The following is a 10,303-nucleotide window of genomic DNA, read 5'->3' as shown; positions in this document are numbered from 1 at the left end:
TCCCGGAGCTCCGCGGAGAACCATGGAGCTCGATGGGATCTGCACCGGGTCAGGGGCCGCAGGGGTACAACTCGGTCCAGTGCCTCAGTGGCTGCCCTTTCCCAGGCTTCCACTAAGGCATCCGCCGAGCTGTGAGCGACGGAGGCAGGTGGGGATCCCAGCGCTGCCTGGAACCCGAGAGGGTCCATTAAGCGTCTGGGGCGGTACCATCTAGTTCGTTCTACATCCCCACGGTGGGGGGTGGCAAGACGGAAGACCAGCTGCATGAGGTGATGATTGGTCCATGACAGGGGCATAATAAATGGAGAGCCCCCACCAAGATCATCCAACCACCGTCCAGATAAAAAAACCAAGTCAAGGGTGTGGCCTCCCTCATGAGTTGGTTCAGAAATTACCTGCGTCAGGTCCATGGCCGTCATGGAAGCCATGAACTCCCGGGCTAACTCAGATGACCCTCCCAGGGATGGTAGATTGAAGTCACCCAAAACTAGAAGTTTGGGGAACTCAATCACCAAACCGGAGAGGACATCGAGTAGCACGGGCAGGGCTGCCGCTGTGTGACTAGGCGAAATATTATATAATTATATATTAATTATATAATAATTATATAATAATTATATAATTATTTTATAAGGGTGAAAAATGAATCCCCAAATACTTAATCCTTCTAGCATCCTTATTACATTATTATCTCTTGCAATTATGCAACTAAATCCTCAGGTTTGCTTCATTCTTCCAGAAGCAGCACACCTCTTCCAATTTCTGGCCTTCTCCCGTGGTGATGAAATTTGAACCACTCCTGTAGCTTTCACATCTGTCTGCGTTAACCCTTCAACATCTACTGGATTCTCTCTGGAACGTTGAGGCTCTCTGTCACCTTTTTTCTTTGTAGACTCCAAAGACGGTATGGGGACTGCTTTTAAAACATTACTGTAAAAGTCATGTGCCTGAATCACCGTGGTAAAACAATGCCTCGTACCTTCATAAGTCACCACCATGCCCTCTGGTATTTGCCATCTAAACTTAATATCACGTCGTCTCAATTCTTGTGCCAAAAAAGCAAATTCCTTCCTTTTTCTTAAAATTCTTGCAGGAATCTCTTTTAAAATCAAAACTTTTTGCTCATCCATTACAAAATCAATATTATAGGAGGCCTGGATAACTTCATTTCTAATCTTTCTCTTTGTGAAATAAACCACCACATCTCTGGGTAATTTCCTTTGTCTTGCAATCCACGAATTAACACGGAAGATTTTATCTATATCTTCCATTATTTCATCTGCTGGTCGCTCCAACACCCCTTCCAAAACCTCAGAAACCATTTTCGTCAAATTTTCCTTAGGATTCTCTTTTAGGCCTCTGATTCTCAAAGCAAACTCCATCTGAGAATACTGTGTCGAAATCAAATCATAATCCATTTTCTCTATCACATTTTCAGTTTCTGTCATTTTGGCTTCCATTTTAATATCATTTTGAACAAGATCTTCCACTCTTTCATCCAAAATCTCAATGCTTTTAGCCAAATTTGACATTACAGATGTGATGTCTGCTCTCATTTCTGCTAATTTCTCTGTAAACTTCTCCTCCAACTTTTTCTCCATTATCTTAACAAATTGTTGCATTTGCTTTTCCATAGTCTCTTGCAGCAAACTCTGCAAATCTTTTACTGTAAAAGCTGATACAGATTCAGATGCAGAGGACAATGAAGTTTTCACCGAAGACTGCTGCCTCAGGGCAGGAACTTTAGAAGATATAGCCGCCATTTTCACCCTCTATTGTTAACTACGCACTTTCACTTGCAAATTCAGCAAAGTCCATTGAGTTAAAGATCAAAACATCATCTTCACCAAAATCTCCTGCATCGCTCTGCCTGCGTCCTCGTTCTCAAAAGCTCTTCCTTGCTAACAGGGATGGTTGCGAACGCCCTGTTCTGCTCCAAAAAACCCGGAGCAGAGACGCCTCGCAGTCCGGAGCATGCCCAGGCTTCGGGGGGTGGGCTCAATCCTTCTGCCACCAAAACTCTAAGTTCTGGCGGCCCCGGAGAGCTCTACCCCTACCTGGACGCTCACCCCCTCCTCTTCTCCCAAGGTGGGGGCTTCCGAGCCACCGAACAGCTGATCGACACTGTTTTCGGTGGCTCTACGGAGCCGCGAGGTTGACAGCCAAGAAATGGCTGCCTCCAGCGTCGCCTTGCCATCCGGAACCAGAACCATGTAATATTGAAAAGGGTACAAGACAGGGGTTCCCATTGTCACCTTTGTTGTTTGTTTTCACACTGGAAATATTATTGATTAAGATACGTGATTAAAATAAAATTAAGGGAATTAACATAAGAGATCAAGATTATAGATTGAGAGCGTTTGCGGATGACCTGGTTATTACATTAAGTCAACCGACTCAGTCGGTTGTAGACCTGATGGAGATAATATTGTTATATGGAAAAGTTTCTGGATTTAAGATAAATACGCAAAAAAAATAAAATATTGCCTAAAAATATGACCACAGAACAAAAGGTAGTCCTAGGAAAATTAACAGGATTTGAAATAGTTAAAAAGATTAAATATTTGGGGGTATATCTTTCAGTTTCAAATGCGAAATTATATAAAAATAATTATGAACTATTATGGTTAAAAATACAAAAAGAGTTAGATAGTTGGAAAAAATTACAATTGTCTTTATTGGGAAGAATTGCAGCAGTGAAAATGAATGTTTTACCAAAATTTTTATTTTTATTTCAAATGATACCTATACTCAAAAAAGATTCAAATTTGGAAGAATGGCAGAAAGGTATTAATAAATTTGTTTGGGCAGGGAAAAGACCAAGAGTAAAATTTAAGATAATGCAAGATGTACATGAAAGAGGTGGTCTTAAAATGCCCAATTTTAAACTATATTACAGTTGCAAGAAAAAGTATGTGAACCCTTTGTGATTACGTGGAGTTTTGCATGAATTGGCCATAAAATGCGCTCTAAACGTCATGTAAGTCACAACAATAGAAAAACACAGTCTGCTTAAAATAATATTACACAAACATTAGCTGTTGTCATGTTTTAATTGAACATAAGATGGAAACATTCACAGTGCAGGGTGGAAAAAGTATGTGAACCCCTAGCCTAATGACTTCTCCAAGAGCTAATTGGAGCCAGGAGTGAGCCAAGCTTGACTCCAACCAGTGTGGATGTGTTGCTGACAGCTGTCCTGCCCTTTAAAAACACACACCTGTTTTGGGTTTACTGGTCTCAAGAAGCACTGTCTGATGTGAACCATGCCTCGCAGAAAAGAGCTCTCAGAAGACCTACGATCAAGAATTGTTGACTTGCATGAAGCTGGAAAGGGTTACAAAAGTATCTCCAAAAGCCTTGATGTTCATGTGTCCACGGTAAGACAGACTGTCTACAAATGGAGAAAGTTTAGCACTGTTGCTACTCTCCCTAGGCATGGTCGTCCTGTAAAAATGACTGCAAGAGCACAGCGCATAATGCTTAATGAGGTAAAGAAGAATCCTAGAGTGTCAGCTAAAGACCTACAGAAATCTCTGGCACATGCTAACATTTTTGTTGACACATCTACAATAAGGAAAACATTAAACAAGAATGGAGTACATGGGAGGACACCATGGAGGAAGCCATTGCTGTCCAAAAAAAATATTGCAGCACGTTTGAAGTTTGCAAAAGAGCACCTGGATGTTCCACAGCACTACTGGCAAAATATACTGTGGACAGATGAAACCAAAATTGAGTTGTTTGGGAAAAACACACAACACTATGTGTGGAGAAAAAAAGGCACAGCACACCAACATCAAAACCTCATCCCCACTGTAAAACATGGCGGAGGGAGCATCATGGTTTGGGGCTGCTTTGCTGCCTCAGGGCCTGGACGGATTGTTGTCATTGATGGGAAAATGAATTGCAGAGTTTATCAGGACATTTTGCAGGAAAACGTACAACCATCTGTCCGCCAACTGAAGCTCCGCAGAGGATGGGTGATGCAACAGGACAATGACCCAAAGCATACAAGTAATTCAACAAAACAATGGCTTCAACAGAGCAGAATACGCCTTCTGGAGTGGCCCCTCAACCCGATTGAAATGCTGTGGCATGACCTTAAGAGAGTGATTCACACCAGAGATCCCAAGAATATTGCTACACTGAAACAGTTTTGTGCAGAGGAGTGGTCCAAAATTACTCCAGATCATTGTGCAGGTCTGATCTGCAACTACAGGAAACATTTGGTTGAGGTTATTGCTGCAAAAGGAGGGTCAACCAGTAATTAAGTCCAAAGGTTCACATACTTTTTCCACCCTGCACTGTGAATGTTTCTATCTTATGTTCAATTAAAACATGACAACAGCTAATGTTTGTGTAGTATTATTTTAAGCAGACTGTGTTTTTCTATTGTTGTGACTACATGACGTTTAGAGCGTATTTTATGGCCAATTCTTGCAAAACTCCAGGTTCACATACTTTTTCTTGCAACTGTATGAGGCTGTGGCTTTATCATCAATTAGTGATTGGTTTAATCTAACACAAGGGAGAATATTGAATATTGAGGGATCTGATTTATTATTTGGCTGGCATGCATATTGATTATATGATAAGAAGGTGGATAATATCTTTAAGACACATGTATTAAGGTATGCCCTGCTGCGAGTCTGGAAAAAATATCGATATAAGTTAAATTATAAAATACCAATTTGGGCAATACCTAAACATGCAATAGAAAATATAAGTGTGTGATTTAAACATGATGTGACTACATATAAAGAAATTCTTAGAATGGAAAGGAATGTATGGCAATTAAAGCCATTTAATATTTTAAAAGAAGAAAGAATAGTGTGGACTTGGTTTCAGTATGGGCAGTTACAAGGTAGATGGAAGGAAGATCAGAAAGTTGGTATTTCGATAACTGATGAAAATTTGGTTAAACAAATAAGAGGTCAAAGTCCAGCGCATATAAGGAGGATATATAATACACTGATAGAAATAGATTCAGAAACGGAACTTGTTAAAGATTGCATGTTAAAATGGGCCCAGAATTTTCAGGAGCCCATAACAATGGATATCTGGGAAAAGATATGGGTCATAAATGTGAAATTTACACAGGCACAAAATTTAAGAGACAATGTTTATAAAATGTTTTATAGATGGCATTTAGATTCTAAAAAATTAGGATGTATGTATCCGAATTATCAGCCTAAATGTTAGAGGTGTGGTTGTGATGATGCAACCTGTTAGGTATTGTTGTGCAGAGGTCTCCTTGTGCTACCAAGGAGTTGCACAGACAAGGAAGGGTACTGAGAGCAGTAAGAGTCACACAGTAACCACAAGAGTACACTGAGTTGTAAAAGCAAAAAGTATTTTACTTTGAGGCGGTGTAAAAACAAAAATGCACGGTCAAAAATAAACAGTCCAGGTCATACACAATAGCAACAGTCCAAGGAGTAATCCAAAATACAAAGTCTTCTTACCGGTCCAGAGGTCAATACATAGTTCAGGTTTATCACAGTAGTAAACCAATAGTACAGCAAAACAGTAATAGTAGAGAGAGCAGTGAATTCAGAGAGAGAAAGAAGCTACGTTCCTAGCTCCTTCTTATGGCCATGAGAACACTTACACACCCATTGGCCAATTAACATCTTAAAGTCACAACATCATGGTTAATATATTTTCAACCCAACATTGTAGGCTATCACCATATGCCTAACACAACCTATTATCATATATGGTGGACTTGTAAAAAAGTTAAAGCTTTTTGGATTAAAATTTTGTGGAATATGCAGAAGATATTTAAGAAAAAGATAAGGTTTTCTCCACAGTTATTTCTGTTGGGTATTATTACAGATTGTCCTGTTATAGATACTAAATTGATGTTAAATTTAATTACGGCAGCAAGACTCTTGGTTACGCAATATTGGAAGAAGGAGGAACTGCCTACTATAGAAAAGTGGACTTTAAAAGTTTCAAACCTGGCGGAAATGTCAAAGATTTCAGCATATTTGAAAGAACAATTGCAACAGAGATATATTTTGGAATGGAGAAGATGGATTGATTATATTCTGAATAAATATGGGACTAGAAAGTTTCATTAAGTATATGAATAAGTATTAGTATTATATGATGTATTATTAAGTAGTTATTATTATTTAGTTATTTAGTTATGTTAAGAGGAGTTAAAGCGTGATAGAATTTAAAGTGTCTTTTTTAGTTGGTTAGCATATTTTAGCTTAAGTTGGTTATAGTTTATACCCTGTATTCAGCTCTGGGAAGTCGGGGGGGAGGGGGAGGGAGGGGAAGTGGGGGGGAGGGGGAGGGAGGGAGTTTATGTTTTTTAAAATTTATTTTAAAACTTTTCAATAAAAAAAGAATTTGTTTAGATATGAAGAAAATGTGGAAGAATGCAAAAAACAAATGAAAGAATTTTTTATTATAAATATGCATAAGGGTACACCCATTGAAATGGTTTGGGATGCAAGTAAAGCTTATATGAGAGGAGTGTTAATATATTTGAATAATAAATATAGACGTAGATTGGAATATAAGTGTAAAGAATTAGAGGAGGAAATAAAGATGAAAGAGAAGGCTTTTATTTTGAACTCATCTAATAAGAGGCTGAAAGAAGCAATTAATTTGTTAAGAGGGCAGTTTGATATGTTGATGGCAGACCAAGTGGCAACTAATTTACGATATGTTAAACATAATACTTTTTATAATGCTAATAAGCCAGGTAGATGGTTAGCTTATCTGTTAAGGAAAAAGCAAAAATCACGTAATATAGATAAGATAGAATATAAGGGTAAAGAGGTGTTTCAGCAAAATCTTATTAAAAAGGCTTTTGTTGAATTTTATTCCAAATTATATGCTAGGGATATAACTCAAGGTTTAGATATAGATAGGTATCTACAAGAAGAGAATATCCCTATACTTAAACAAGAGCAAAGGGAAGGGATGAATCAACTGATAACTGCTGAAGAAATTATTTTAGCAATTAAACAACTAAAAGTGGGTAAGGCACCTGGAACAGATGGTTTGACAGCCATTTATTATAAAAACTTACAATTAGAGTTGGTGGAACCTCTAAAAGAATTATTTAGAACAATTCAATCTGGAGGAGAAGTGCCTCCATCGTGGAAAACAACATTTATAACATTGATTCCAAAGGAAGATCAAGATCTTACCCAATCTAAAAATTACAGACCTATATCGCTTTTAAATACTGATTATAAGATATTTGCTAAAATTTTAGCAAATAGATTAATGAAGGTTATGCAGCAAATGTTTCATAGTGATCAAACAGGATTTATAAGTGGTAGACAAATGAAAAATAATGTGAGACATATTGTAAACTTAATAGAATATTTGGAAAGAAATAATCAAGTCCCTGCAGCGCTGATTTTTTTGGACGCTGAAAAGGTGTTCGATCAATTGAATTGGCAATTTTTATTTAAAGTCTTAGAGAAGATGGAGTTTGGTGATAGGTTTTTACAACCTATTAGGGCAATATATCAGAAACAAACAGCTCAAATAATAATTAATGGTAGTTTAACAGAAGGTTGCAAAATTGAAAAGGGTACAAGACAGGAATGTCCGTTGTCACCATTGCTGTTTGTTTTAACATTGGAAATATTATTGATTAAGATACCTATACTTAAAAAAGATTCAAATTTGAAGGAATGGCAGAAAGGTATTTATAAATTTATTTGGGCAGGGAAAAGACCGAGAGTAAAACTTAAGATAATGCAAGATATACGTGAAAGAGGTGGTCTTAAAATGCCCAATTTTAAATTATATTATGAGGCTGCAGCTTTATCGTCAATTAGTGATTGGTTTAATTTAACAGAAGGAAGATTGAGGGATGTGATTTATTATATGGCTGGCATGCATATTTATTGTATGATAAAAAGGTGGATAATGTTTTTAAGACACATATATTAAGGTATGCCCTGTTGCGAGTTTGGAAAAAATATCGATATAAGTTAAATTATAAAATACCAATTTGGGCAATACCTAAACATGCGATAGAAAATATAAGTTTGGGATTTAAACATGATGTGATTACATATAAAGATATTCTTAGACTGGAAAGGAATGTATGGCAATTAAAGCCATTTAATATTTTAAAAGAAGGGAAAATAGTACAAACTTGGTTTCAGTATGGCCAGATACAAGCTAGATGGAAAAAAGATCAGAAAATTGGCATTTCGACAACAGATGGAAATTTGGTGAAGCATTTTAGAGATCAAAGTCAAGCGCATATAAGAAGGATATATAATGCATTGATAGAAATAGATTCAGAAACGGAACTTGTTAAAGATTGTATGATAAAATGGGCCCAGAATATTCAGGAGCCAATAACGATGGATACTTGGGGAAAAATTTGGGTCAGAAATGTAAAATTTACTCAGGCACAAAATTTAAGAGAGAATTTTTATAAAATGTTTTTAGATGGCATTTAGATCCTAAAAAATTAGCATGTATGTATCCAAATTATCAGCCTAAATGTTGGAGGTGTGGTTGTGAGGATGCAACGTACTACCATATATGGTGGACTTGTAAAAAAGTTAAAGCTTTTTGGATTAAAATTTTGTGGAATATGCAGAAGATATTTAAGAAAAAGATAAGGTTTTCTCCACAGTTATTTCTGTTGGGTATTATTACAAATTGTACTGTTATAGAAACTAAATTGATGTTGAATTTAATAACGGCAGCAAGACTTTTGGTTTCGCAATAATGGAAGAAGGAGGAACTGCCTACTATAGAAGAGTGGACTTTAAAAGTTTCAAACTTGGCAGAAATGGCAAAAATTTCAGCATATTTGAAAGAACAATCACAGCAGAGATATATTTCGGAATGGAGAAGATGGATCGATTATATTCAGAATAAATATGGGACTAAAAATTTCATTTAGCATATGAATGAGTAATAGAATTATAAGATGTATTATTATTTAGTTATGTTCAAGTGGAGTTAAAGTGTGATAGGATTTAAAGTGTATTTATAGATGGTTAGCATATTTTAGCTCAAGTTTGTTAGAGGCAATACCCTGTATTCAGCTCTGGGAAGTCAGGGGGGGAGGGGGAGGGAGGGAAAGTTTGGGGGGAGGGGGAGGGAGGGGAAGTGGGTGGGGAGGGGGAGGGAAGGAGTTTATGCTTAAAATGTATTGTAAAACTTTTCAATAAAAAAAAGATATTGTTTTGAATTGAGACAAAGGTTAAGTAAAACCAAGAAGAAATTTTGGCTGTTAAATTTGTGCAAAGATATTTGAGAATTACTAGAAAAATAAAAACATTACTTTGTATTATTAATTGGTTGATGCAGATGATGAGAATCATGTACAGATAAGAGGTATCTGGAACCTTGAACTGTGGGGGGATCGTGATAGAAACTGGGGTCACTTAAAATTTGGAAATTACAAAGATTAAACGTTAAATTTAAAATATTAATAGGAAATTAAAGTTAAGATAAACGTATCAGGTAATAGATTGTCTAAAAGATGGAATGTCAAATTAATTAAGATATGTATAAACTGAAGACTATTGATGAAGTTTAGAAAGGTTTTTTTGCTTGATTGATAGAATAAGAAATAGGTTGGTTTGAACATGAGACAGTGTATAATATGGGGGAAAGGGAATTAGTTGTAATAATCTGAGATTTGTATTGATGATTTTTAAATGTAATGGAATTGCTGTACCCAGTCACCACGTTGCTTTTCAAATATGTAAATATAATATTGGAAAATCAATAAAAAACATGGGGAAAAAAAGAAATTGAGTTTCACACCCCTGCCCTAGATGAAAACATGCACACTCACAACCTCCCCCTCAAAGAAAACATCCTGTCACCTAGAAAAGAGACATCATCAAATATCCCTAAAAGGTCATATCATCAAACACACCTGTGATAAAAAAGCAAAAAGTTAAGGAGCTAGGAGCACAAGTGGTGTTCTCATCAGTACTTCTAACAAAAAGTCAACACCCATCGAGGGAAAAAAGAAATCTAGAAATAAACCGCTGGCTAAAGGGATGGTGTCATCAAGAGAACTTTGGTTTCCTGGACCATGGACTGTATTACCTACATGAAGGATTCTTGGCAAGGGATGGGCTGCACCTCATGAAAACAGGGGAAAATGTACTTGGAAAACAACTGGCTCACCAGAAGGGCTTTAAACTAAAATTGAGGGGGGAGAGTGACCAATCTCTAGAATCTCTAGAACACAAAACCAATCATAAACCCCAAGAAAACAAATCAATGAGGTAGGGAGTAATGAGAAAAAAGAAAATCTCAAACACCAAGTAGGAGATACAGG

Source organism: Vipera ursinii (genome assembly GCF_947247035.1).
Source record: "Vipera ursinii genome assembly, chromosome: W".
Classification (NCBI taxonomy): domain Eukaryota; kingdom Metazoa; phylum Chordata; class Lepidosauria; order Squamata; family Viperidae; genus Vipera; species Vipera ursinii.
Note: the sequence above shows the minus strand (reverse complement) of the source record.